Source organism: Rhinolophus hipposideros, assembly GCF_964194185.1.
Source record: "Rhinolophus hipposideros genome assembly, chromosome: 3".
NCBI lineage: Eukaryota > Metazoa > Chordata > Mammalia > Chiroptera > Rhinolophidae > Rhinolophus > Rhinolophus hipposideros.
The window spans coordinates 39,036,478-39,042,477 of record NC_138049.1 but is presented as its reverse complement, the minus strand read 5'-3'; the positions used below and the strand labels follow the sequence as shown (position 1 = coordinate 39,042,477).

General features: G+C 41.4%; 1 pseudogene across 1 annotated transcript in view; it reads right to left on the bottom strand.

The window, feature by feature from the left end:
• Positions 1 to 2,441: 2,441 nt before the first annotated feature.
• The window catches only part of LOC308494217 (large ribosomal subunit protein eL8-like), a 106,951-nt pseudogene continuing 103,392 nt past the window's right edge, over positions 2,442 to 6,000 (bottom strand). The window contains exon 3 of the transcript in view: positions 2,442 to 3,150. The product of the transcript in view is annotated as a large ribosomal subunit protein eL8-like (transcript). The remainder of the gene's footprint in view (positions 3,151 to 6,000) is intronic.

Here is a 6,000-nt window from a genome sequence, read left to right as displayed (position 1 = left end):
AAGGTAGATTTCAGATACTAAAGACTGGTGCATTTGAAGTCAAGATCTAGACGGGGAAGTGATGACTCCAACTAACAGTGTGGATTTAGGAAGCAATTGTTTTCTTTTTCCTATTAGAGTATTTAACTTCTTTTTATGAAATTTACTAGACAATATGACATAATTCACTTTATTGATTCACGGATTCAATAAACATATATGTTATTATGTGCTTAATTGGCTCTGAGGCCAGATAGGAGAGATCAGAGATAGTTGGACCCTGACTCTGACCTTTAGAGCCCCGTTCTCTCCCCCCAGTCTCTGAGAACATACGGAATTGAGAAGAAGAAACATGTCAGGGAGCAGCATGGGTTTGATCTTTGGGTTGTGTTGACTTTGAGGTGCCACAGGTCTTCTGAGTTGGGATATTGAGCTGTCAGTTGGAGATGTCTGGACATCCAGAGAGCTCTTGTCTGGGAATGCAGATAGGTGGTAGGTAAAGCTGTAGTCATGGGTGAGAAGAAACAAAGATGAATTATGGAGAACACTGAAAAGGCAGTTAATGGGGGAAGAGCCAGTTAAAGAGACAAAGGCAGAACCAGCAGGAAGGTGGGAGCAACATCATGAAAGGGGGAAGAGGAAAACCAAGGAAAGAGAGAATGTCATGAAGGAAAGAATACAGAGGCTAGAAAAATGAGAGCTGCAGAGTCCACTACTTTTGCAAGCCAACTGTGGCAATCTAAGGAGTGATGAGATGTGAGAAATTGGAGACAGAGAATGGAAATTTTTATGGGTTTGGCTATGAAGGTCACAGTAAGACAGAGTAGAGGGAGAGACTTTTTTTTTTTTAAGTGATGACAGAGATTTAGACTTTCCTAATAGATTAAGCAAATATTGCTTCCATTTATTGAATATTTAGGCATTGTACTGAGTTTTTTTTTTACCTACACTATCTCATTTAATTTTCATTTCTGCCCACAGAGGTAGGTATTATCATTCCCAGCGTATAGATTGGAACATTGAGGCTTTGGGAAGGTAAGTCAGGTGACCACAGTACACAGGTAGGAAGGAACACAGCAGGGATCTGGATTCAAATTTCCCTGGCTGCAAAGTCCTGTTTTTACTCAATAAGCTGACCAGTGAGTCTCAGATTTAGCATGCATGAGAATCACCTGGAGTGCTGGTTAAAACACAGTTTTCTGAACTCTAGCCATTCCCCCTCCACAGTGTTAATTACTAGCTCTAGAGTGGGGCCTAAGGATGTGCATATCTGACAAGTTCCCAGGTGCTGCTGGTCCAAGTACCACATGTTAGAACCATTGGAACTTGTTAGAAATGCAAATTTTTGGTCCCCAGGAACCTGTGATTTAACAAGCCATCCAGGAGATTCTGATGCATACTGTGCTAGGCTGAGAAGCTGGTGGAAAGGAGGAGGTGGAAAACAGATAGAGGAAATGTGATGCATTAAACGATGTAGAAGGTATTAGAGGTGCTGGGATTCATGGCACAGGTGAAGGGAGTAGACCTTGGCACAAAGAGTGACTATTATTTCAAGGTGGGAGGAGGTGAGGGGAGGAGATGAGCATGTGTGCAGAGATAGCTAAGAGTAAGAGGGGAGTGTAGAGTAGAAAATCAAGGACAGAGCTAGGACTTTCAGTGTTTTGAGATTTTAGGAAGACGTCTGACAGTCCTCTTTACGCTTTTGTAGAAAGGTGAAGAAATGAGGCTCACTGAGAGTGAAGCTGGCTTTGAAGTTGGCTATCTCCTAGAGGAAGTTTTAAGGATGTGCCACAGGGCTCTACAAAACTTTTAATAAACCAGTGGCAAAGCATGGAAAGCACATTCATCAAATCTACAGGTGACATGAAACTGGTGGCAACAACTAAGTCTTTGAATGACAGTGTCAAGATTCAAAAAGATACTGACACGCTGGACTGATGGGCCAAAAGAAATAAGATGAAATTTAATAGGCATAAATATAACCTCCTGCACTTAAGTTTGAAAACATACCAACCTTACCAGCTGAGAAGAAATTTCTAGAACCTGAGGTCGGTAGCTCAGGCAGCTTCAGCACTGTATGATCCTTATGGCTACATGGTTCCATAACTAAATTGTTGCCTTATTCCTTATGCCAAATTCTTTCCTTGTAAGCCACTTCTGTATATGGCTCTCTGGTTTTGCCCTTGTGCCAATACTCCTTGTGCCTTGGTTTTACTGTCGCTAAGTTTCTCTAAAATTGGGGTTTGGCTTCACCATTGCAAATCCTCCCTGGCCTGAACTCCAGGATTCCAGCACCAGTGCCTGCCCTTCCTGACACCCAGCCCATTTGTCCAAGTCTTGGTGTGTTTTCTGTCTGTCATGTACCACGACTATTGTTTACAGACCTGCCTGTGTCCTATTCTTTTTTTCTTAAAGGAGACTTTTTGTTACTTTTATATACAGAAAACGCCAACAGTGTACACTCAGCCCAGCTCGGTGGCAAGTTCATTAGCCTTTGTCTTTTCCAGCTTGGCAATGTGAGTCACTGATTTGGGGCCCAGGATGTTGCTTCCCCAGTGACAGCGATCTCATCATATCTGTCATTGTAATTGGTATGGACAGCTCCCACCAGCTTAGCCAGTGCTCCTTTGTCTTCTGAGTTAACCTGTGTGAAGGCAGTGGTGGTGCAGGTCTTCCTGTGTGCTAGATGCCCCAGTCTGGCCTTTCCCTTGATAATGCAGTAGGGAAGCCCCATCTTAAGGCACAGGGAAGGCAGGAAGACAACCAGCTCCATGGGATCCCGGTCATGTGCAGTCACCGCCAGCTGGGCCTTCTTGTTCTCCACCAAAGTGGTGACAATATTAACCTCTGCTCGAAGGACCAGTGCCCTCTTGGTGGGGACCTTCCCCTTTGCTGGCATCTTTTTTCTCAGCTTGAGCCAGTGATCTCTGCTTATTCTCTTGCTTTGTCTCTGGTCTGTACTTGTGAGCCAGCTTAGCCAGTCTGGCGGTACAAGGCCTGGGTGAAATGGTTAATGGCAGGAAGCACTTTTAGGCGTTTATAGAGAATAGCTCTATGCCCTTGCTGCTGAAGGTACCAGGGCCAGTCGACAAAGCAGATGAAGTCCCTTTGGGGCTGGATGTTCTGTTCAATGCCAAAATTCTTGGGCCTTTCCTCAAACAGGGGATTTACCTACCACCTTCTTGGCCTCCTGCTTCTACATGACAGCAGGGGCTGGCTCCGCCTTCTTCCCCGCAGCCTTCTTCCCTTTCGACAAGGTAGCGGGAGGAGAGACTTGGGCCATATTCCTGATGGGTAGTATTTCTGATACCACCTGCTTGACTGATGCCCTTTTTCTGCTGCTGAGTGTACCCCAATACCTGCAGGAAATGAGTAACTGTGGAGATTTTTAAGGAAGTTTCATTATGAAAGAGTTTTCTATTTTTTGATGATTGTGTTTCGATTTATGTATAATTGTGCACAAAAATAAAATTCTGCACTCACATTGCACTGTAAAATGTATGAAGTTCTTGCATGTACCTTTTTTTTTTCCATTTAAATTTGGCCATAATATTGCAGATAGGTACTGTAATCTTCATTTTATAGCCGAGGAAATTGAAGTTCAGAATGGTGAAATAACTTGCCTCAAGCTACACAGCTTCTAATTGGTAGACCTGGGATCAAAACGCAGGCCTTCTGATGCTGGCTAGCCCCTCACAGCTGCACTTGTTAATCAACTTTTAATGAAAACTCAAGTTTTCTCCCAAGTATTAGCTTTTTTAAAAGGCGTATTTTGGGATAGTGTCAAGTAGATAAGAGCTCCAGTACATTAAAGAGAAAGGAATACAAGGCCTTGAGAAGAAAATACTGTGTAATATATCAGCTTTTTTTGAAAAAGTATTATTAAATACGTGAGCAACAACATTACCACTTAAGCTCCCTAAGTAACTTAAACAGATAATTGTCTTAGGGAAATATAAATGCAGCTTAGTTCAGTGCTGAGACATCATCCCTACTCCACCATCCCTGTCTGAGCCCTCATTAGGTCATGCTTGGATTTCTGTATCAATTGTGCGTGGACGCATCTGGTTCCATTCTCTTGCCAGCTGCAGTTCATCCTGCATCGTACTGCTAGGAGAATATTTCTGAAAGATTGCTTTTATTCTTGCAACACATCTGATCAAACACCTTTATTGGCTTCTTCTTACCTGAAACATCAAGTTTAAACTACTCGTGTGGTCCTTCTGACCACATTCTAACTATTGCAAACCTATTGCAAATCTACCTATGGCAAATCTATTCCTCAGAACAGATCAGCTTCCTGTCTCTGTTTTATTCATGCTGGTTACTCCTCATGCTCCCCGAACTCCCCAGATCTAATTCACCTCTTCACATATTTTCAGTATTTACCATGGGTAGTGTCCTGTGCTTAGTCCTTCATACTTCAGTGAATAACAGCACACTTAGCTAAAGTGTTGGCTATCCAAAACAAGTAGAAAGTGTGGTTCTCGGGCATAATCTGAGAAAATTTCCTTGGGAAGAGCACATATTGTGAGACTAAAACCAACTCGAATAAAGAAATACAACAAAGAGGAGGATATTGTTTGAAATTTATAAAAAATAGTGATTTTATAGAGATCATGGAGTCTCTTAGTTTTTGGAAGGGACATAATAGGTCAATTATTTTAAATGAGAAACACAGTGTGCTAGAAAGAACATGAGCTATTGTGTCAAAATATCATCTCTAACATTTATCAGCTTGTTAATTTGGGTCAGTTATCGGCCCTCCCCAAGCCTCATTTTCCTTATCTCTGGAGTAGAAAAATATATAGTAATGGAGAGGATTAATGAGTGAAGTGGATTACATAAGTGTATACAATATTTACCATGTGAAGACAGAATCACAAGTCAAGGAATGCCGATGGATTACAGAAGCTAGAAGGATTAAGAAACAAAATTTCCCCATGAACCACTGGAGGGATTGTGGCTCTGTTGACTCCTTGAGTTTGGACTCCGTTGTCCAGCACTGGGAGAGAACACATTTCTGTGGTTTTAAGCTACCAAGTTTGTGTTAACTTGTTACAGAAGCCAAGGGAAGCTAATGCAGTGCTGAAATCCGTCTGGCTTAGAGATCTGCCTCCCAGAAACACCCTGAGCAAATGCTCTCTCATTTTTATACTTGAAGATGGACATTCTTTGTGTATTTAAAGATTGACATAGAATGACTGAATTTTAAAATAAAAATAAGATCATAGAGATAGCCTAATTACTTTACACATGAAGAAATTGAGGTCCTCTGCTCAAGGTTAACAACTAAAGACCTGGCCTAAAAAAGCTGAGAACCAGGTCTCTGCCCTCCCATTTCAGTTCTCTTTCTTCTAGTCCATGCTGCCTCTTCGTAAGGGCAAAGGCTGTGTCTTACGTCTTTTTGTTTCATTTATTCATCTATCAATTATGTATTGACCACAAAATATGGGCACTCTACTAGGTACCAAAGATATGATAAAAATATATTCTTTTCTTTATAGTATATTTAAGTGTGTGTGTGTGTGTGTGTGTGTGTGTGTGTGTGTGTGTGTGGTGTTGGAAGGGGATGGTAGGAGAGAAAGCATAGAACACAACAAAACCACATTTAAAAAATGTAGTGAAGAAGCATCTAAGCCCCAAGCATAATTGCTTCCACAGAGTAGTTACTCAGATGATTGTTTATTAATATCTGTTGACTTAAGTCCTCTCTTCTACCCTCAAATCCTAAGGAAACTCCCAGATCCTTTTTAACTTCAGGAAACTATATTCTACAGCTCCAGGCTCCTAACAGTATTTCCTTCATGCATGACTGTGGTTTCTTGAGAATAGTCTCCTTTAAAGCAATATTTATATTACATTTTAAAAGTGTAGCACTGGCATTTTGAAGTCCAAAGACAGATGTAGTCCCCTTGGACCCACCCATTATATCAACAATGATGACATTTACAATGTGAAAAGCATGCCACACACAAGCTTGGTAAAATAATATTCTTAACGTGATTGCAATTTAATAGC